General features: G+C 37.5%; 1 protein-coding gene across 3 annotated transcripts in view; it reads right to left on the bottom strand.

Moving 5' to 3' along the window:
• The window catches only part of LOC128030474 (adhesion G protein-coupled receptor B1-like), a 109,645-nt gene extending 86,543 nt beyond the window's left edge, over positions 1–23,102 (bottom strand). For all 3 annotated transcript variants that reach the window (XM_052618141.1, XM_052618142.1, XM_052618143.1), the window contains exon 1: positions 22,589–23,102. The gene's annotated coding sequence lies outside the window, so the exon portion shown is untranslated. The remainder of the gene's footprint in view (positions 1–22,588) is intronic.
• Positions 23,103–24,400: the final 1,298 nt, after the last annotated feature.

Raw genomic sequence — 24,400 nt, 5'->3', positions numbered from 1 at the left:
GTGACGTGTAACACAGACGCACTGCACAGTTTTACTACGTGAAAAAACTCGTGGCCCAAAGAGAAGGAAATGAATAGTAGAATAAAGTCATTATTTTTGTTGTTTTTTGCACACAAAGAGTATTCTCGTCGCTTGATATACTTAAGACTGAGCCACTGTAGTCACTTGGACTATATTAACGATCTCTTTTATAACTTTTCTGGGCCAACAAGTTTCAGTCCCTTGGAAGTCTATGGAGGAGTGATCCAGCTCTCAGATTTCATCAAAAATATCTTAATTTGTGTTCCGAAGATGAACGAAGGTTTTACGGGTTTGGAACAACATAGACAAAATCTAGCTGTGTCGATTGGTTTATGCTTATGCCGTTTATGATTACCTTAGTCTGCGTTTACATGACCACCAGAACTGTTGGCTTATTATGCATAATTGGGTTATGTATGTGCAAATAAACATTGACTTTGGGTTGATGGAACCAGAAGTGCAAAAATGCAACTGCTTTGTTTTACTGTACGACGTACACACCTCCGCCGACTTGAGCTTCCAAAGTTACCGGAAGTCATTCCTTTTCAATGGAAGCTGGCTTCTCTCAGCTGCAAGGAGCGTCAAATTCCTTGGCATGGCGTTTTGAGCGACTAGAGCGTCAATCTGAAAGTTGAAGTAGCTCAACTTTATGGTAATGAGCTATGTTCAGCGGCAAGCAGCAGCAAAACGGCAGCAACCAATCGGAATATAGACGTCCTTCGCGCTGGCTGATTCCGGAGAAACATACGATGTAAACTTTCGTTCCTACCAAAACATTAGTTCTATCAACACGCTATCAAACTGTGTCCAGCCTGAAGTTCCGCTGGACGTACCTCTCGTCATCGAGCTGCAGCTGCTGCACCAGCCGGTGATACTCTCTGAATTGATAACGGCCCTGGAGGGTTTCATGAACCCAAAATCTCCGAGTCCGATGTCTTCTCAAGCAGCACCAAACACAACAACTTCACGATTATCCGACAGTGATACACATTTGAGAATGAGCTCAACTTATTTGAAATATTTACGAGCGCTCGTTTTAAGCGGGAATGCAATTAATTTGCTCACGGTAACACCAATTTGACCAATTACATTAAAGTAAATATAATATTAATATAACAATAATAGCTAATTATTCTTTTCTTCCCAAACAAATGTGACCAAAACGGTTATAATAATTCTGTCATTATAAAAGGTTTCTTCAGTGTATTGCTTGTTTTTTCTGTTTATTACATTTTATGTTGTGACACTTCTCTTCTCCATGCTATGTCAGAGCGGCCAAAGCGTCAACAAGCTTCCCCGTACTTTTTGACAAGCGTCCTTGACAGGGCGGCCAGAGCTTCTTTGCAGCTCAAGTCGGCGGCTGTGTGTACGTACAGTTAGGGCTCATGCCAGCAGAACTCTATTCAGGAATCTGGACTGCACAATAAAAAATATATATATTTATAAAGTACTGTTTAACTTGTGGCCTAACAAACATATGACTTGCCTTACATTAAATTCTCAGTTTTGTAGATTAACATTATTACTAGGGCTGGGCGATAAAATGATAATGATAATTATCACGATATAATTTCTCGATAAAACAATATCAAGAGTTCGATAAATGTTCGATAATGCTTATGCGCCAAAAGCGGAACCGAACTCATTTGACCCGCGCGCCACACGGACCGTTTATCCGCTCGGCTCAAAGTCCAAATGGCAGCGCAGCATGACTCGCGAGCTCACTAGAGCAGATGAGTTTACTCTGATCGGTCTCTGTCATCAGATCCAGTGAGAAGCGCTTGACTTCAGCCAAGAACACACGTTTCAGTGATTTAAACCAGTTTAAAGGCCGATTAAACCGCGCTGACAAACAGGAGAAACACTGTGGTCAGTCAGAAGGCTTCTTTGTCTACAAATTCCCACCATTTACTACGGATTTACTGTAACGTTAGCCTAATAATATTAACTGCACCATGAAATGTGGGATATACATATTGGATTGTTTTATATTATTACAGTTGTTTTCAGTCGCAAACAAGCATTTGTCCAAGCAGTTGTCACATTTTCAAAACTCTAAACACAATTAGCACAGCATCAGTCTATTGTGGCCATACCATTCACACATTTCATGTCGTTTTCACACAATATGGAGTCATTGAACACATTTCCACAATGCTTACATTTTCTGAACAGACAAGCTATACCTCCCAAAAAAATTATGGATGGTTTTTGTAGTATTTACAAATGTTAACACACAACATCCCACAATAGCAAAAACAATGTTCCAAACCTTAGATACAGTATAAAAACCTCTGCTTCTGCAATGATATCAGTTCAAAAACAATATATCTTAGCTGATTTATGTTGTGTAAATTGGGCCAACCACAGCTGATTCCAATCTGGCTTAGACTCAATCGCAGGGGTTATTTTTTTCTATTACACTGACACTTATACAATACAGTAAAAGGAGGACTTTGAAGAGTGATATTTTTGGAAACAGAAAAAGACAAACACTAATGTATGGACGAGGAAGAGTAAGAGCAAGGGGGCCAGGGAGAAGAGCAGGAGCAGTGAACAGTGAGAGGAGCAGGAGCAGTGAGAGGAGCAGTGAGAGGAGCAGTGAGAGGAGCAGGAGCAGTGAGAGATGCAGTGAGAGGAGCAGTGAGAGGAGCAGGAGCAGTGAGAGGAGCAGTGAGAGGAGCGGGAGCAGTGAGAGGAGCAGGAGCAGTGAGAGGAGCAGGAGCAGTGAGAGGAGCAGTGAGAGGAGCAGTGAGAGGAGCAGGAGCAGTGAGAGGAGCAGTGAGAGGAGCGGGAGCATTGAACAGTGAGAGGAGCAGTGAGAGGAGCAGGAGCAGTGAGAGGAGCAGTGAGAGGAGCAGTGAGAGGAGCAGGAGCAGTGAGAGATGCAGTGAGAGGAGCAGTGAGAGGAGCGGGAGCATTGAACAGTGAGAGGAGCAGTGAGAGGAGCAGGAGCAGTGAGAGGAGCGGGAGCATTGAACAGTGAGAGGAGCAGTGAGAGGACCAGTGAGAGATGCAGTGAGAGATGCAGTGAGAGGAGCAGGAGCAGTGAGAGGAGCAGTGAGAGGAGCAGTGAGAGGAGCAGTGAGAGATGCAGTGAGAGATGCAGTGAGAGGAGCAGTGAGAGGAGCAGTGAGAGGAGCAGTGGGAGGAGCAGGAGCAGTGAGAGGAGCAGTGAGAGGACCAGCGAGAGATGCAGTGAGAGATGCAGTGAGAGGAGCAGGTGCAGTGAGAGGAGCGGGAGCATTGAACAGTGAGAGGAGCAGTGAGAGGACCAGTGAGAGATGCAGTGAGAGATGCAGTGAGAGGAGCAGGAGCAGTGAGAGGAGCAGTGAGAGGAGCAGTGAGAGGAGCAGTGAGAGGAGCAGTGAGAGGAGCAGGAGCAGTGAGAGGAGCAGTGAGAGGAGCAGTAAGAGGAGCAGTGAGAGGAGCAGTGAGAGGAGCAGTGAGAGGAGCAGTGAGAGGAGCAGTGAGAGATGCAGTGAGAGGAGCAGTGAGAGGAGCAGTGAGAGATGCAGTGAGAGATGCAGTGAGAGGAGCAGGAGCAGTGAGAGGAGCAGTGAGAGGAGCAGGAGCAGTGAGAGATGCAGTGAGAGGAGCAGGAGCAGTGAGAGGAGCAGTGAGAGATGCAGTGAGAGGAGCAGTGAGAGGAGCGGGAGCATTGAACAGTGAGAGGAGCAGTGAGAGGAGCAGGAGCAGTGAGAGGAGCGGGAGCATTGAACAGTGAGAGGAGCAGTGAGAGGACCAGTGAGAGATGCAGTGAGAGATGCAGTGAGAGGAGCAGGAGCAGTGAACAGTGAGAGGAGCAGGAGCAGTGAGAGATGCAGTGAGAGGAGCAGGAGCAGGAGCAGTGAGGGGAGCAGTGAGAGATTGTTTTTAATTTACCCCCCCCCCCCCCCTCCTTTTTTATTCTGGGCTTTTTTCTGTTGTTTTTTTGTTCAGAATACAAAAAAATAGCTTTTTACTGGAATGCTTTTGAATGTGAACATTACTGTACATTTGGACATACAGTTCCTAACGAAGAAATTTAGTGTAAAACAGTGAATTGCATGTTTTGCATGCAAATACCTGTAAAAATGAGACTGAAAAGTCCAGTTTTTGTAATGTCAACAATAGCCAGTATTTTGAAACCTGGTGTACTTTGATCGTCTGCATGTACCTTTTGAGGTGAAAACAAGTGTTATTCTTTGACAGAATAATTTAATTTTGAGTCAGATTTCCAGTGTTTTGGTAAAGTTGGTGTGTGCAGAGAAAGATGTGTTCTATTTTGAAATGAAGATTTAGTATATATTTAACAAAATGTGTTTTTGAGAAAAAAATTATCCATTTGGCTAATTGTGTTTAGTAGGTGTTAGTCTGCGTTAAGAGTTTAGAAAAAGTATCTGAAGTATGGTTAAGCCCTTGTTAGCGATTGAAAAAAACTGTAATGTAGACAATGTATTAAAGGATTAATAAAATAGTTACAGCATTTGGTTTTGTGGTTATCATGATCTAAATGCATGATACTGGATGACCAATGGTTAATTTTAATAAAACTCAAACAGTCAGAATATTACATTTTACCAAATAAAATTGAGGTCGTTTTAAAAGATGTTACTGTTTTTGTTAATGAACATAAATTTTACATAGTAAATCTGCTCCTAACTGAATCTAATACTGCTGCAAATCATTGTCAAATATGCATTTTGAGACAAAATATATCCAATATTAATATTGCTGCCTGCACTGTAAACTGTGCTGAAGATCCGTGCCATCAAAGTCAGGCAACACAAACCTGTTCCAAGACTTGAAACAATATCCCCCATTAGCACATCTAGGAACTAAGAAATACATTTTCCAATAAATATATTTATTTTGTTAAGGAAAAATAACAAATGTTTGAATGTTCTACCTCAGATTTGTGAAATGTTCACCTGTTTGGCAAGTGTTTGTCATGATATGTTCTGACAATAAAGAGTAGTTTAAAACCACAATTAATGCTCTGGTTTCTACAACTTTCACTTAGGAGCAAATATCTGCCTTTAAACTTGAAAGAAATAAAGATTTGACATTTATTGTGTCGATATCGACTAATATAAAACAATTATCGTGATAACTTTTTTGCCATATCCCCCAGCCCTAGTTATTAGTTACTAAACTGCTTAGTCATTTATACTTGCCTTTATATTTGCTGATGAACTGCTCTCGAAGCCCAGGCTTGTCAGTTTTACAGGTAATGTGATGCTCAGCGTCCTGCAGAGGTTTCCTACGTCTTTTATTTCCCAGCATGGCGACTTTCTTTCTTGAAATGACTGGAAAAAATAAATACAAATAAATATAAGATGAATGAAATAAACAAGCATATTTTAAAAAATCCTGTTGATCTTACTGGAATTGTTCACCAAAAACACACATAATTAACATACTAATACTCATATCCAAACCGGTGTTGTGTTTTTCTGTGGAACAAATCTTTATATTATATATATATCTTTTTAAATGGAAATGTCATTAATGCCAAAAACCATTGGTTCTTGTGTGTCTTGTAACCACAATTGATGTCAATCTATATTTGATTTAAGAGCTAAAGTATATGGGAGATTTTCAGTCAATAACCAGCTAGATTTATATGGACTATTTTTAATGTGCTTTTTGTCTGCTTTGGAGCTTGAAACAAAATACAAATATTATAAAGTATCAATTCATGGTCATTGTGCAAAAAAATCTCAGTGAAGATAAATTATTAAAATAAAACATTCCACTAAAAAACCAATTCGGGGGCAAATAATGTAATAATGTATTACATAAAATATAATATATAAAATAATGATATTAAAAAATGAGAATGAATTATTTCAAATTACTGTTGATATTTTACAACATTTTTGAGAAAAACAATGATTTAGTAAACTACCACTGACTCGGTTGTCTTGATTACTTTGTAGAACCTAAAGTACTATTATATGAAAAATAACAAAATTATATTTAATAGTCAATTTTATATATACAATTTGTTTTCATTATTGCAACAAATCATCAAATGAGACAGGCTTAGAAGCAAACTCAAATACAATCGAGAAGTAAATAAAACCCTATTACAAAAAATAATTAAACCACTAAAATAAACATACATCGTACTATATTTCATATTACACAATGTATTTAGTTATCATGCATTTTCAGGACAAGTCTTGATCTCACCTTTCCTCCTGGTGGGTTGTTTGTCGTCTGTTTCGCGCGTTCCATCGTCACGTGTCTGCATTTCCCGGGAAAACACCACCGTCGCTGACTTGCGTAAATGACGTAGTTACGTATTTGGATTTCACGTTGAAATTGTGACTACATTTATTTGGCCTAATAGAAAATTATCTGGTGGCAATGATATTTGTTTTAACCACAGTACTGTTTCTTCAAACTTAAAAAAAAAATGTGATTAAGTTAGTCTTTCTAGTGGACAGAGCACATGATCACTTTTTAACCGAGCACCCACCTCAAACTACGAACCAGTGCGCATGTCCGTACATGCACTGGTTTAAAAGAGCAAAAAGTACCCGATGTGCACTTATTTTTATAAAATAACACCACATCATAAAGTTTTTAAGAGAATTACAAATAAGAATATTCAAAACGTGCAGGTCTGCTGTAAACTAGAGCTCACAAGACTTTTGTTAGTTCATTCATTCATCTCATCTGCAGTGAGTCAGTCAGAGACAGTGCTGTGGGGGAAGGGCGCGCGCGCGATCAGAGAGTGCTGTGGGGGAAGGGCGGCTGATCACAGTATGAGCAGCAGAAGCAGATCTCAGCTAGGGCTAGGGCTATAGTTGAAAATCAAAGTAAGAACTAATAAATCTGTAAACAAACATTTAAACGTGCCAGCTTAATTCATGATTCTTTTAAACACTTTTGTTCTTTTGTATGACTATAACTGCTCTCTCTCTCTCTCTCTCTCTCTCTCTCTCTCTCTCTCTCTCTCTATATATATATATATATAGAGAGAGAGAGAGAGAGAGAGAGAGAGAGAGAGAGAGAGATACATAGATATATAATTTCTTGAATAATTCTTAAGATTTTCAAACCAGTAAGTGCACTGGTTTGTAAAAAAAAATGTACCCAACGTGTACTTAATTTTCTGAAATAACACCACATCATAAAGCTTTTAAGAGGATTACAAATATGAATATTCAAAACGTGCAGGTCTGCTGTAAACAAGAGCTCACAACTGTCTAAATGAGCAACCTAGATCTCTTGAACAGACATCTTATTTTCTATTACAGTTGTTTTCAGTTGCTAACAAGCATTTGTCCAAGCAGTTGTCACATTTTCAAAACTCTAAACACAATTAGCACAGCATCTGTCTATTGTGGCCATACTATTCACACATTTCATGTCGTTTTCACACAATATGGAGTCACTGAACACATTTCCACAATGCTTACATTTTCTGAACAGACAAGCTATACCTCCCAAAAAAATTATGGATCGTTTTTGTAGTATTTACAAATGTTAACACACAACATCCCACAATAGCAAAAACAATGTTCCAAACCTTAGATACAGTATAAAAACCTCTGCTTCTGCAATGATATCAGTTCAAAAACAATATATCTTAGCTGATTTATGTTGTGTAAATTGGGCCAACCACAGCTGATTCCAATCTGCCTTAGACTCAATCGCAGGGGTTATTTTTTTCTATTACACTGACACTTATACAATACAGTAAAAGGAGGACTTTGAAGAGTAATATTTTTGGAAACAGAAAAAGACAAACACTGTAATGTATGGACGAGGAAGAGTAAGAGCAAGGGGGCCAGGGAGAAGAGCAGGAGCAGTGAGATGGATATTCTGTTCACTGTAAGCAATACTCTCAAAGCTCTTCTACTGTACCTCCTGCAGTAAACAGTAAAGGAAAAAAATAGCTTTTTACTGGAATGCTTTTGAATGTGAACATTACTGTACATTTGGACATACAGTTCCTAACCAAGAAATTTAGTGTAAAACAGTGAATTGCATGTTTTGCATGCAAATACCTGTAAAACTGAAACATAAAAGTCTATGCAGTTTTTGTAATGTCAACAATAGCCAGTATTTTGAAACCTGGTGTACTTTGACTGCATGTACCTTTTGAGGTGAAAACAAGTGTTATTCTTTGACAGAATAATTTAATTTTGAGTCAGATTTCCAGTGTTTTGGTAAAGTTGGTGTGTTGACAGAAAGATGTGTTCTATTTTGAAATGAAGATTTAGTATATATTTAACAAAATGTGTTTTCGAGAAGAAAATTATCCATTTGGCCAATTGTGTTTTGTAGGTGTGAGTCTGTGTTAAGAGTTTAGAAAAAGTATCTAAAGTATGGGTAAGCGCTTGTAAGCGATTGAAAAAAAAACTGTAATAGCATTTATTAATCAAAACAGTCAATTGAAGTCTGCAAACCCACAGCAGGGCTGATATGCAAGCATCTCATCTGCAGCGAGTCAGTCAGAGACAGTGCTGTGGGGGAAGGGCGCGCGCGCGATCAGAGAGTGTTGTGGGGGAAGGGCGGCTGATCACAGTATGAGCAGCAGAAGCAGATCTCAGCTAGGGCTAGGGCTAGGGCTATAAAATCAAAGTAAGAACAAATAAATATGTTAACAAACATTTAAACGTGCCAGCTTAATTCATGATTCTTTTAAACACTTTTTGTTCTTTTGTATGACTATAACTGCTCTCTCTCTCTCTCTCTCTCTCTCTCTCTCTCTCTATATATATATATATATATATATATCATTTCTTGAATAATTCTTAAGATTTTCAAACCAGTGAGTGCATTTTTCAAAACAATTGGTACAAACCCAGACAAAAACAAAGCCTGTAACTTGCTCAATATCCTTAATACAATATCAATGAACATCAGTGCCATCAGAATGACAAGTCCTTGTGTCATTGTTTACAAACATGATAGTCAAAATGCTTTGTCATTTTGTCAATATAACAGTGAACTATCATTCAAAAAGTGAAACTTGTATATTATATTCATTCATTACACACAGACTGATATATTTCAAATATGTTTCTTTTAATTTTGATGATTATAACTGACAACTACGTAAAATCTCAGAAAATTTGAATATTACTTAAGACCAATACAAAGAAAGGATTTTTAGAAATGCTGGCCAACTGAAAGGTATGAGTTTGAAAAGTATGAGCATGTACAGCACTCAATACTTAGTTGTGTCTCTTTTGTCTGAATGACTGCAGCAGTGCGGCGTGGCATGGAGTCGATCAGTCTGTGGCACTGCTCAGGTGTTATGAGAGCCCAGGTGTCTCTGATAGTGGCCTTCAGCTCTTCTGCATTCTTGGGTCTGGCATATCACATCTTCCTCTTCACAATACCCCATAGAAGACAAGTTTGCTGGCCAATTAAGAACAGGGATACAATGGCCCTTAAATCAGGTACTGCTTTGGCAGTGTGTGCTGGTGCCACATCCTGTTGGAAAATGAAATCTGCATCTCCATAAAGTTGATCAGCAGCAGGAAGCATGAAGTGCTCTAAAACTTCCTGGTATACGGCTGCGTTGACCTTGGACCTCAGAAAACACAATGGACCAACACCAGCAGATGACATGGCCCCACAAACCATCACTGACTGTGGAAACTTTACACTGGACCTCAAGCAACGTGGATTGTGTGCTTCTCCATTCTTCCTCCAGACTATGGGACCTTGGTTTCCAAAGGAAATGCAAAAGTTACTTTCATTAGAGAACATAACTTTGGACCACTCAGCAGCAGTCCAGTCCTTTTTGTCTTTAGCCCTGGCGAGATGCTTCTGACGCTGTGTCTTGTTCAAGAGTGGCTTGACACCAGGAATGTGAAGCTGAAACCCATGTCTTGCATATGTCTGTGCGTGGTGGTTCTTGAAGCACTGACTCCAGCTGCAGTCCACTCTTTGTGAATCTCCCCCACAGTTTTGAATGGGTTTTGTTTAACTATCCTCTCCAAGATGTGGTTATCCCTATAGAGCTGGTAAGTCCCGTCCCCTCCGTAAAACCCCGCTGGACCTCAAAGTTGAAAAACTGTCAATGCAAATGGGATTAATTTCATTAATGTGAGAAAATAATTATTTTCTGGTCCCGTTTGAATTGTGACATGAATGTGAACATATGTTGTCTGTGAATTTTTTCTATAATCTTTCGTGTGAAGAATGTTACAATTTAGCAGGTAGAAGTTTGATAGGGGTAAACTTTTTGTGACAGCACTTTGTGGACTACAACTCTTTGCTGCTTTCGACATGTTTGAAACGTCAACAACACTAGCACATGGCTCTAGCTCACGGATCCCGCTAAACATGGCTATGTCTTTGGTGCACTTCACCACCTTCTTTCAGGGAGAGGACAAAATCTTTGAGGTTGGCGAAAACCACAGGTAAGTCAACTTTATGGGGTGACGTCACATAGGTGACATGTAGTCTTTCTCGTTATGTCTTTTCCACAACTGCTAGCCGATAAATCATACCATATACTGTCACTGTTCACATTCATGGCACAATTCAAACGGGACCAGAAAATAATTATTTTCTCCCATTCACTTGCATTGACGGTTTTTCAACTTTAAGGTCCAGCTGGGTTTTACGGAAGGGGCGGGACTTACCAGCTCTATTGCTTGTACACTTTTTTTCTACCACATCTTTTCCTTCCCTTCGCCTCTCTATTAATGTGCCGGGACACAGAGCTCTGTGAACAGCCAGCCTATTTAGCAATGACCTTTTGTGTCTTGCCCTCCTTGTGCAAGGTGTGGTCATCTTTTGGACAACTGTCAAGTCAGCAGTCTTCCCCATGATTGTGTAGCCTACAGAACTACTGAGAGACCATTTAAAGGCCTTTGCAGGTGTTTTGAGTTAATTAACTGATTAGAGTGTGGCACCAGGTGTCTTCAATATTGAACCTTTTCACAAAATTCTAATTTGGGATTTTCCTTAGTTGTCAGTTATAATCATCAAAATTAAAAGAAATAAACATTTGAAATATATCAGTCTGTGTGTAATGAAAGAATATAATATACAAGTTTCACTTTTTGAATGGAATTAGTGAAATAAATCAACTTTTTGATGATATTCTAATCATATGACCAGCACCTGTATACTTTGTATAAGTGTTTTTTACATTATGCCCCTGGGATAGGCAACTCCGGTCCTGGAGGGCCACTGTCCTGCAGAGTTGAGCTCCATCCCTAATTAAACACACATGAACAAGGCAATCAATGTTTTCAGGATTACTAGATATATACAGGCAGGTGAGTTTTTATCTGGGCTGGAGCTAAACTCTGCAGGACAGTGGCCCTCCAGGACCGGAGTTGCCAATGTAAAATGCAAGTAGACTCCTGTAATATATAATGTAAATATGCTGTATTGCACGACTACAGTATAGTGAACACTGTGTGATTGCACACCTGTTCAAAGACTATGCATTAATTGTGACAGGAGAGAAACGGTAGAGCATATATTAATAGAATGTGAAGCATACAGAACAGAACGAATTATACTGTTAGAACAAGTTAAAGAATTAGGTTACACACATTTATCAGTAGAGGGTTTACTTTCCTTTTCTGCATCAAAATCATCAGCATGGCCAGCATGAGAGACCTTTAAGAAACAGACTTATTTAATACAATTTATATATATATATATATATATATATATATATATATATATATATATATATATATATATATATATATATATATATATAAATTATTATTATTATATATTTTTTTTCAATACATATTAGTAGAAATCCGCATTGAAGCTCCACACCCCAAACAGTTGGTGGCGGTAATGCACCAAATTGGTATGCCAACCGCCAATAAAAGAAGAAGAAGCACACCTGTTCAAATGTTTTAATGACTGAGGACACACACGGTTGTTCTCCCAACATTCAGCTCACCTTTTGACCCGCTTCGGCCATAAGGTCATGATATTGAGAACATGATAGTGGCCCTTATTTCTTCAGAATCTTGTCCTCTTCTACCTCTTCCTCTGTTTTACCTCTGTATTCTTCCACCACACATACTTACTTCTTCCATGCTGTTCACCCTGTTTGTACCTTGTTGTTCTTTCATTACCAGAGTGTGTAACACTGTGTTGTGTTGTGCTCTGTCTGTATGCTTCTCAGATGAAGCTTAATGAGATGCACTCTGAGCTATTTTAAGGAACTGGTGGATTATTGGATGATCGAATGCTTTACATTCTCCTTCATTAGTGAAAATCAGAATTCACCTCTGCAATTCAACAATTCAGGACAAAAAATGTCTAATAGAAGTGTATAGAAAATTTGCTTGACAGTTTATGACAACTACTATTCTGCATTTAATGACTTAATGAATTAATACCTAGATGTTTTGGGGAGTAAGACTTGGGAGTATTCAGCAGAGAACCATACATTTTGATGAACATGGCATAAGCAATTGATAATGTAAGAAACAGATAAAACGTGTACATAATCAGTTGCATTTGTAATTTGTTCAAAAGATGAGAAATTGCTTTTATGAGGTGCACAAGTAAGTAGATAACGTGGAGGTTGAATAAGAATTTTAGTCGTGATCTGAGAAATGCCCCAAAGCGACTAAGAAAAACTTCAAATATAATTAATAGAATATAAAATAAAAAGATGTTTGCTGTACCTTCTTTCCTCTATATAAAAATATAATATAAAATAAATATAATGCAATGTAATGTCATATAATATAATTATATAATAAATGAAGGAATATAATGTAATGTAATATAATTAATATAATATATAATGTAATATAAAATAATATAATATTATATAACATAAAGAGAATGTTCGCTGTAAGTGAATGTGTTGCTCTGGTTACAGACGCGCGTGCTCTGGGTGGGGGAGGGGCCTGGCTGCGCTGTCAGGGAAATGGCAGGACGCAAAGTTGGAGAAAACACTTAAAACAAATAACATCACTTATAAAAGCAAGCGAATCTGCCTGTTTTCACATATTTTAATTGCTTGTATATTTTTATTGAATAAACTCAGATGAATATCACCACACCCATAATAACAAATTTAAACAGTTGCCCCTCCGCTTTTGGAAGGAAATATGTTACTTTTCAAATTCACATGATGTAATGTGTCTGTCCCTTCCCGCGTCAAACTCGTTCCTACAGCATTAATATCCGATGTAAGTGCTGTAGTCATGGTGACGCGGGGCAGCGCGATCTTTACACACGCACACGGAGCAGACTCTGATGCGAGAGAAAAACGCGAGGATTAAAAGTTGTAAAACATGCTAATATGAATCGCGAGAGCTCCTGCTGCTCAATGCATATTGGTCTAATCTTATTTAATACTAATTATTGGGAATTTATCTGTAATTTAATGTGGATTATCTGTCAATTCATTCACAATCAACATGTTTTTTGCCTCCGCCATCTTTATTGATGACGTATTGGCCTCTGATTGGTCAGATCACCAAGTCCCGCTCCCATAGAGGCTTCCTGCGCTCTGATTGGCCAGAATCCCCAAAGTGTGTATCTTTTCCGGAAGTGCAGTACTCCTAGAGGGCGCTGTGTTATACACACTTTAGTGGGGGGGCATACACACTTCAGGTACACAAATCACTTAAAAGTGATTTTTTGGGACAAGTGAGATTTTAAGCCTGGAAACCATTTTAGAGCATGCTGAATGCCACTGTATAGTCAAACAAATGAGGACATACAAAATGTCCTCAATTTTTTGGGTGGTCCTCAGTTTACTGGTGTGTATTCTGGTGAATGTACCCAAAAGTGATATAAGTAAGTGCACACACACACACACACACACACACACACACACACAATGTAAGTATAAAATAGGTGTGTTTTAGCCAGACTTGAACTTCACATTAATCTGAATACTTTCAATCGCATCACTAGAACAATTTTTTTTTTTTAAACTGAGAGTTGTATGTATATCAGGCTACACAGATCATACTAAATTTTTCTGATTCACTAAAAAGAATGAATTCATAAGTCTTTTTTTTTTTTTTTATCAAGTTACACCAGTCACTCTCTATATTTTTTAATCACTAAAATAAATTGGTTCATAAGAGTCATTTGTTCATAAATCCGACTACACTGGTTGTATTTTATTTTTTTTTTTGACTAGAAAGATGTCCATTTATTTGTGTTACACAATCTTTTCGTTCCAACAAGCATAACTTTTCTATGATTTCTCAGAAACCCGCAACTGTCAATGCTTAATTTGAAAACTATTAAAATTGCTAAAATATTTGTAATGTTTATGTTTTAAAAGACACAGGACCCCTTAAAATCTGGGCCTGTACATTTATACACACTACATCATGAATTTAACAGTAATGCAATGGCTGTTTGCCCCAGGAAAACCACAGTTGTGCAGAATTCTGAAATTAATGGGTTGGAAAGAAGAGTTTTCACTGCCAAAGATAAACGCTCTACTTCAACAGAGTCTACAAGAGGGCTGACATGGTCAGATTGGACAGTCTGCACTTCCGAGAGCAGATGTTCTCACTTTTTTTTATCCTTCCACTTGTTTATCGAAGGGAAGAAAAATAGAAAATACTTTAAAGATAAACACAGAGAAAAAACCCCTAATCTAATTACACGCTGATTTATTTTGTTCAAAATACTTAATTCGGTTATAGCATTTAAAAGAATCACAGATGAGGAACACCAGGGTTCATCTGTTCTTGTTGCTTTTTATATCTACATAGACATAAAAAGCAACAAGTGAAAGCTGCAATCTGTTAAAAGGCCACTATGAACTCAATTGAAAAGCAAACGATGATGGAGCAAAAGAGCAATACAACCGTTGACACTGATGCACAGAGACTAAAAGTCACAAACATGTCTTCAGGTAACAAAGAGTTATAGTGATGGAGTCTGGTATATCACAATAGCAAACACATAGGGCTGACAGCTATTCAAGCGCTAAAACAGTGCAGAGATTGACACACCGGCGCAGTGAGGGAGTTAACGACACTGCTCTGGAGACGCAGGCCTTCTGAGATTTGAGAGATGCAATGTCAGATACTGAGGATTATGCATGCACTTCACATCAAAGACAGCTTTGTTCTCACTAGAGAACACAGACAGGCGGAAAAAGAGCGACAAGATTCATTCATTCGCTATTACAGTCCGCTTTGATTGAAGTTTGTACACAAAATGGCCTTAAACTGATGCGGCATAAAGCTCTGAAAAGTCTTCATAAGGGATTTCTTGTTCGAAATTGCGTAGGCACTCCAGGATGCAATGATTTTGAGCTATTCAGTCTTGCACACATTGCTGCAGACAGGGACTCCCTTTGTATAAACAAAGACTGAAGAGTAATGGAAAAAAGAATTATAAAAAGTGAGGCAGAGATAAAAGCAACTTGCTTTGCATTCTATTGTCTTCTTTCTATGTTCTTTCTATGTTTCTATGTTCTTGGTTGCTGAAATGAAGGGTTAAACGAATATTTGAAATGAAATCACAAAGGAGCAGAACGCTTGCCATCTGTGATATGTAGCATAGCTTTCTCCTTGTCTCTGTAGTGTTCTTTCTCTCTTTTAACCTTTGTTTAACTGAATCATTTTATCTTTTTAAAGTCGGCATGAAATGGAAATTGCGATTGTCTTCTTTTGTCTAGTATATATGCAAGTGAAAAGGCTTCCTAAAGTAGTACAGAACTTGATTTTATTAAATAAATTAATAAGCCAATAAATTTAAATATATATAGTACGGTATGTGCATTGATACATGTATACAATATGTATTTTACATATTATAACTATATAATTCTTATTTTCTTCTATATTTTCATATAAAAAATCTTTTTTTCCTTTTGTCTAACTGTTTACATTTACAGTATATGTGCCCATTGTATATGCGAATGGACCATCTCTATCTTACTCTTCACTGAGAATGCTCAACAACATGGCATTGGAAGCCGTTCCTATTCAATTATGTATCAGATCCAAAAATAAAAAATAAAAAATCACATCAAAGCACAATCCTGCAAATGTTTGCCAGGCTAATTTTCACTTTATAAATAGTGAGAACGTTATCACAGCTTATTTACTAAGCATGTGCTGAAAGGACACATGCTACGTTATCTTCGCATTAGAAGAACAGTGGCATTATTTGATGCTTTGCTGAGTGAAGAGGAGACAAATACAAATTACAGTGTGTAGGGGTGGTTTGAATTTGTCCTTGTGGATGCCTTTGAAACAATGAATCCTCTCTGTGCACATGCATTTGACATTTAAAAATATTAATATCTACATAGTCAAGAAAACTTTCCATATTGATGCTCTAGTGATACTCTGCCATCTAAAATTAGCTGACAAAGGTATTATACAGCTCCGGGGTCCTCACACATTGTGTCATCTGGCATCCTTCCACCGCTGGAGTTTCACTGCATAATTTAGGCATAAAAAAATAACTAAATGCACAGACACGCAGACATGTGTGAGAAAAGCATTCTCAAACAAGGTGTTTCCCTCACTGAAGCAATCACAGTTTTATTTTGAGCTCAGATCTGTGAGATCACTGCTTCATGGAGAAACACCATCCAGCCTCCTTGACTCTGCACTCAGTCAAGACATAAAAGCCTCAATGTGAGCCAACTGCCGGTGAACGAGTCAATGAGCATGTTGATTTTGGTACAAAGAGTTGCAGATTGGAAATGTGCACAGTGTGATCTGTTCAAATCAAACTGAACTAATATTCAGTATCATATTTTATTGTTTTTGATATATCTGTAAATCTTTATATCATTGAAAGTAAAATACACAAAAACATGGCCTTGTGTTTTGCTTGCTTTTCTAGAAAGCATATATTTTCTTGCCAATAAGCGTGATTTCTTTTTACGATTATTAATGTTATTATTCATTTTAATTTTATACAGTTCTTATTTGCTAAAAAAAAAAAAACTGTTAATTAAATAGTGACATTTAAAATTTTACTTTTATACAAATACAGTAAAACAGTAATATTGTGATATATTATTACTAATTAAAATATATGTTTTCCATTTATTATTGTTGTTCAATTATTAACAATGGTTCTTATTATTATCGGAAAACAGTTTTTGTGTTAATTGTGGTGCATTTATTATTATTTATTTATTTATTCATTTATTTATTTATATTTATTGATAAATAGAAAATTCGGTGAAAATCATTTATTTGAAATACAAATATTTTGAATCATTGTAAATGCCTAGAATACAACATGTATTTTTTGACCAATGAGGCTGATTTCTTTGTCTGTTATATTTATATATACAGTATATATATTATACTTTTGTCTTTGCAACATATCTACAAAATTCGCTGTGCACTCATAATACACACATACACAGATTTTCTCTTTTACTCTTTAAGCGACCAAAGTTGCATCATGCGACACACCCACACCGAAACAAACACAGACAGTCTCAAAGCCATCTGTGCAGCGTTTGGAAAGCCAGCCATTAATACACTTTCATGGCAAGGACCTCAGATGGGATGCTGGGAACTGTGTCTTTCTTGCCGCCTCATTCCAAGCCTGCTATCCCTGTCTTTCAGCTCTCTGTCTGAGATTCATTAGGCAGAAGCACAAGCTCTGATTTACACCCTAATTACAGTACGAATGGCCAAATGTGCAATGTTCCATCACTGATCATTGTGCTCAATGAGGATGGCCAGGGGCCACAGGCTCCTGTGCACGATCACACCACTAATCGGTTAGCACCTTGCAAACATACCGACCTCATTCCCTCAACACCTGCCTCCCTCTTCATACCAACTTCATCACAGGAGGTCAAAATAGTCAGCAACCTATAGTATAAGGGATCAATGCAGCATCACGGAGCCTTGATTGGCCTCATAGCATAGGAGGGCAGAGCCAAGGTGCGGCCGCATTGAGTGTGGTGCTCATTTGGGCAACACAGGTTAAGGTTTGGACTCTATTGTGTCCCAATTTTACTCTTATATTTTTATTTCAAATGTATCTCTCCTGCAAAAGGTTTGGGATATTTATGATTTTTGTATGTGTTTGAAAAAGGTCTCTTATGCACACCAAGGCTGCATTTATTTGATAAAAATACAGTAGAACAGTAATATTGTGAAATATTATCACAATAATAAATGCAGTTTTTGAATTTCAATATATTTTAAAATGTCATTTGTTCCTTAGTTTTCAGCATCATTACTCCAGTCTTCTCTTCTGTCACATGATCCTTCAAAATGTATTCTAATAAGCTGATTTGGTACTCAGTTATTATCAATTATTAAGTTATTAAGATATGAATGGTTCTTGTTATTTTCAATAGTGAAAGTTTTTGCTGCTTAATATTTTTGTGGCTTTTATGAATTTAAAGTTTTATGAACAACATAAATGAAATGTATTTGCTGTCACATTTAATCAAATTGATGTACGTATATATTACGGAGCCCCCCACATGACATACAGGAAAAATATTAGTCTAAATCGTGTGCACGATTTACTAATTTGTTCCCTCAATGTACTAAAACATGCACACGAATACTATTGTGTTACCTCAATTTACTATTTCGTTCACTCAATTTATAAATTGTGCGCGCGATTTAGCAAATCGAGGGACAGAATAGTAAATCGAGGGAACGCAATAGTAATCGTGTGCACGTTTTAGTAGATTGAGGGAACGAATTAGTAAATCGTGTGCACAATTTATTTATTTTTTCTTGCATGTCATGTGCGGGGCTCCATAATATATACTATTATAGCATAGTTTATTTATTAATTTATCTTTCTTACTTATTCATACCAAACTTTTGAATTGTACTGTATCACGGTTTTCTCAAAATACTAAGCAGCAAAACTGTACAACATCGATAATAATAAGAAATGTTTCTAGAGCACCAAATCAGCATATTAGAAGGATTTCTGAAGAATCATACGACAATGACAGCATTAATGACTGCTAAAAATTCAGCTATAATGGGAATAATTTTAATATGCTAAAATATATTCAAAAAGAAAACAGTTGTTAAATTGCAAAAAAAAAAAAGTTATTAAAAAATTACAGTATTTCTGTATTGTACTGTATTTCTGGTCAAATAAAGAGACTTGTTCAAAAACAATTACAACTTTTGACCATTAGAGAATTAAAAAAAAGTTTATTGAGGATTTATTGAATGATACATCAGAAGATGGTAATGACTGCATGCTTTCATTTCTTATTGACTGTCATCAAGCAAGTAATGTTTATTTCCTTTCAAAAGCAAATGTCACAAAGTGATTTACATCAAAAATAAAAATATTAAAGATAAAAATTAAATAAATAAATAAATAAGGTTAAAAATAGACATGACAATTAAAAGAACAGATTGGGTCAAAAGCTAGTTTAAACTGTGAATTAATTCCCTTCCAAGTCTCTCTATACGAAAAGCCACAAACACTATTTTCAGTACACGAGGTGATGTGTAAACTAAAGCAGTGAGTGTGTGAAATGTTTCTATATGTTGGGAACAGGAACCTGTCACAAACAGCCAAATCGAGAAGCTTATGCATGCACAAATGTGGTGTGGCTGTGCTTAACAAAATGTGCTCATGACTTATGATGCATGTTTGCCTAACGAGAAATGGTGGCTAAGAAGGGGATAGCCTATAAAAAAGAGGAAGTGAATGACAGAATAACGATGTACAAACAAAAGTGAAAAACAAAAGGGGACCTCTAGGTTAAAAGGCATGCATGGCTGCCCTCCAAAAATTCAACAGTGCCAGCTTGCCCGATTTCACCCCGGCTCATGATTCAGTATTACGCTGTCAGCCTACTCCGGCATGATCTATTTTTATTCTCAATGTATCATCCCTACTCCTTTTCTCAGACGAAGAAAACAGAGCCGTCCAAATATCTGTGGCCACAGGGCAAGCGCTATGTTATATGTTTGCCTCTAAAGATCAAAATTCCACAGAGATTCACGGCAGACATGTATCTAAAAATTGGAAGTCAGCCGGAACTGATATGACTGTGCCTTTTAGATTTAAAACCGAGATTGTGACATGCATATTTCACCGAAATCAGTCAGAACCATGACATGTTTTCTGTGGCGATAATACAGAAATAAATGGATTTTTTTTTTATTTTTTTTTTATTAGTATTATTGAGAGCTCAGATAGTGTGGTTTATTTTGTCATTTGTCTTATTATTCAAAGTATTCATATTTTAATGTTTATAATTATTAATATGATATATTTATAATCATTAATGTACTATTTTTATTATTACAGTTATTCATAGTAATGAGAGCTTAAATTATGAGTTTTGTTTTTTATTATTCAAATTATCAATATTATTGAGTGCTCAATTCAAATGGCTAATTTTATATATTTTTTTCTTATTATGACAGTTATTTATATTGTTGAGAGCTCAACTCTTTTGGATTATTTTATCATTTTTACTTATTAAAGTCATTAATGTTGTTTAGAGCTCAACTCATGTGGCTTATTTTATTATTGTTGTTGTTGCTGCTGTTTTATATTTAAATCGTGTCATTTTAGCTCAAATGATACATTTGGCTTACTGAAGAAAGCATCAGGCATCAGAAGAATCCCAGACTTAGATCTAAAAAGGGAGCTCAGGGAGTACATGTCTTCAGATCAGAATAACATAGACTTCAGAATAACATAGACTTAGAGGTGGGTCTTTTAACTCAGGCAATTCAAAATCACACTATAAAAACTTCCTAGTCACACACTAGCAACCATACAGAACACCCTAGCAACCATACAGCAATGTGCACCAGCCATATATTTGCACCAGAATATCACAGACACACTGAGGTGGGCTCTTTTAACATGGGCCAATGAACCGTGATCCATTGGTGTACTGTGGAGAGGCACATGATGACATTTTGGCTGCGAGTTTCACTAATATTATTTCACCACTTATTATTATTATTTCATTTTTATTGTGTATGTAATCATTCATAACCCTTTTGCTGTGGTGGCGATGGTGATAAAATATATTTTGTAGGTATTTGTAAAATAGTTTTGAGTAGAGCACAGAGGTCGAGCAGCATCATAACCTGTTGTTGTGGAGTTCGGCCGTGTGTGCTGCAGTCAGAGGCTCTGGTGAGTCTGAAAGTGCGCAGTGAGGCATCTCCTGCTCCGTGTTCGCCGTTTATTCCCCTAGTCCCACGGAGGGAATTGAGCGCTGGCACAGTCCCCCCTACTGTACAAACACGGAACTTCTACTCACTCAACATCAGTAACTCTCCGCCAAACACCAGCACACCACATCTATTATTACCAAACGAGAAGTCGCCATACTGTCGGTTTTTAATGACGAACATAGCTTGCTTAGACTTTACAAGCAGCATATGGTAAGGCAGTGAAAAGAGAGAGAGAGAGAGAGAAAGAGAGAGTCGAAGTGAGAGCCAGAAGTGGAGTCATTGTTCATGGTTTTATGTTGTATATTGCAAGTATTATTTTAGTAAGACTGCTGCATCTTTGTTATTATTTGTTTATTTTTACTTTTATTTTAAAAATATTTAAATATTTTTTTATGTATTCAGTGGTGGTTGTGCATGTAAGAACGTACGAATCAAGTACTTTGCAATTGAAAGAAGGTGAGAGAAAATGAAAGTCTGCCTTTTATTCTCGTTATTAAAACGAGACATCACTGACCAAACACGAGCTCTGTACCTTTTCTTTCTTACCATGTGCTGCAGAACGCTGCACGGGCTCTACATCACAAATGTTTTGCTCTTAATATCAAGTGACAGGTTCTTTCATAATATTAAAAATGAACTATATTTCACATATGTTATATCACATAAAAATGCTCAAAACGCAACAAAACAACCGAATGCAACAGCAAAACAGGCAACGTGTTCTATGGTAAATCGATTTAAGTGACCAAAACGAATTAAAAAAAGAGACAAAAGTTGTCAAAAACAACTGTATTATGTCGCAGAAATCTTATCTAGAGGAAAACTTTCTCCTGGTTAATGTTGGAAACAGTATTAGTGCATTTTTGACCATTTATGTTGTACAGGGGAAGCAAAGGAGACTCGAGACGGGAAGGTATATTCCCATTCCACAAGGGTCATCCGACCAGCAGCTATTGCGCATAATGCATAGGCTAACCAATGTAAAATTAAGAAAAAACAGCACACCTGCTTCCAGTGAAGCAAAAACTGTCAAATATGTTTGTTCTGATATCAGGTTCTTATGTCGAAACTGTTTTGTCCACTGGACACTAGACTGGTCAACACCGCAGTTTGGTACCTTGGAGAGCGAAAGCACTGATATATGCAGATATGAGTTTAGAAAATCCTCTACAAACTGAATTATGCTGATTTGTCGTCTCATTCTCGGATGTAACACTTATAAAGGACAGACAAAAGATGCAACAGAGTTGATGAGAATGACCCTAGTATCTAACCAGTGCGTGCGTGGAAGGAGATTTAACTCAATTATTTATGACAAGGCTTAATTGAAATGCGACTATGGTTAAATGAATGAATATATTATGACGTGCAAGCAAAAGCATTATATTTAATTACCACGTCGAGTGGGGCTGAAATGGGAAGAAAATAGTCTCTAATCACATTCTATATAGATCATAATGAGGGTTTACCTCCAAAAAGTTGGCATGTCCCATTTGTTTGTCTGCACATAAAAAACCTTCGACTATTCCTCCAACTTGTTTAGAATAAGTTCGGTGGATTCATTCATTCAACAGGCAATATAACTGCCTGAAAAATGGCAAAAAAGAAGGTATGTGTGCTCCAGTGGAAAAGAAGTGCTCATAGGAACGTAAAAAGCAACAAGCATCCATAAATTCACAGGGGATCCTGTTAATGTGTGTCTGTTCTGTCACTTCTGATGATGTTATTCTGCCTCCCAAATGTTTATTATTTAATCCAGCCCGCAAGTTGTAATGGTTGTCCAGTTTTCCGGATACAAAGTCCTTAAGTGGTGTGTGAAGGCTCCAGGGAGGTGTGCGGTGAGTGTAGCCCAGGCTCGGGTCGGGTGTTCTCTCGGTGCGTGTCGAGGCTATGGGAATCTTCCTCTCCTCGCCCGCTCTGTCCACACAAACTGGATTCAGTGTTTGAAGGCAGGCAGTTGGGCACTAAAGCATATATCCTGCAGCCCCCCCTTGTGGAGCAACAGCACTGTGTGCGTGGGTCACACCGGAATGAAGGAGACACAACGATGAGAAAGTAAAAATGAAGCACAGGGAGAAAGACTGACAGAGAGAGAGAGAGAGAGAGAGAGAGAGAGAGAGAGAGAGAGAGAGAGAGAGAGAGAGAGAACTCTCACAGAGACAGTCGTTTAACCCATTCAGAGCCGATTAAAAAAATATAATTATAATTTTATTAAATTATAATTTTCATCGGTTCTGTGAGACATATTTTAAAGAAGACGGAATCTAACTCACTAAAGTGTCACAACATAAAATTTGTATGGATATCTATGAAATTATAGCGTGGAAGTGTGATACACAGCATCATGTGACGTCAATTTCCATGTAAATTTCGGCTCGGCAGCTCGCGGTTTATCCAGCGTTTGGCTCGTGGGCGGCCACCTGCTCACCGCACGCGCTCGAGCTGGAGACTCTGGGTTCTCCAGCTCGAGGGCAGGGAGTGGGAGGCTTCTGATGCTGAAGCTGCTCCTCATGGAACCGATCAGAATATAACAGAAGCGGGGAGAGTAAATTACGCAACAACATTCGTCATGGGACCAGACGCAGCTTTCCTGTTGCGCAAATGATCAGCTGGCATTCAGGGCAACCTGTGCCATGTAAACATGGGGAACTGTGAACTCTTTACAACATAATCTATAAAACCAAAGTTATGTGATATAAAAAATTATGAATTGTGTGTTTTTCTAAATCATGTGCTCTAAAGTTCCTTGCAAGTTTGTTTCCAAAGAAACAATACTGGTAGTTTTGTCCAATCATCCACATTAACATGTTATGTTTTCATATTCCAATAACTAATATTTATATGAGTTTTGGCCTTGGCTCAAACATCCCAGCTGATGTGAGATGTGAAAAGAAGAGCTTGGAGGATCACACGTAAGTAAAGGTTTCCAATTCTTTTCACAATAAAATACAAATACGCATCAGGTTTTCTTAGTTTAGAGTATTTTTATTTTTGTGTTTTACAGATGAAAGGTCTCATTGGTTTGGAATAACATGAAGGTTGTTGAACATTGATAGAAATTTCATTTTTGGGTGGGTAATTCTATATTAATCCCAGATCCATTTGGGATTACACCCAATTATCACTTTGGGATGCACTGATCTACTTTACCTTTCAGATATAGATCTATACCAGTGCTATATTCTTTTCCACCATGTGTTCAGATGTCAGGTGCAAATGTGTCGCCTTAATGTTCGGATAACTTTTATTATTTTGTTAAGTTTCACCATTGGCTTGGACAT

The sequence above is a fragment of the Carassius gibelio genome, chromosome A16 (genome assembly GCF_023724105.1).
Source record: "Carassius gibelio isolate Cgi1373 ecotype wild population from Czech Republic chromosome A16, carGib1.2-hapl.c, whole genome shotgun sequence".
NCBI classification, from domain to species: domain Eukaryota; kingdom Metazoa; phylum Chordata; class Actinopteri; order Cypriniformes; family Cyprinidae; genus Carassius; species Carassius gibelio.
This window is presented reverse-complemented; position numbering and strand designations above follow the sequence as displayed.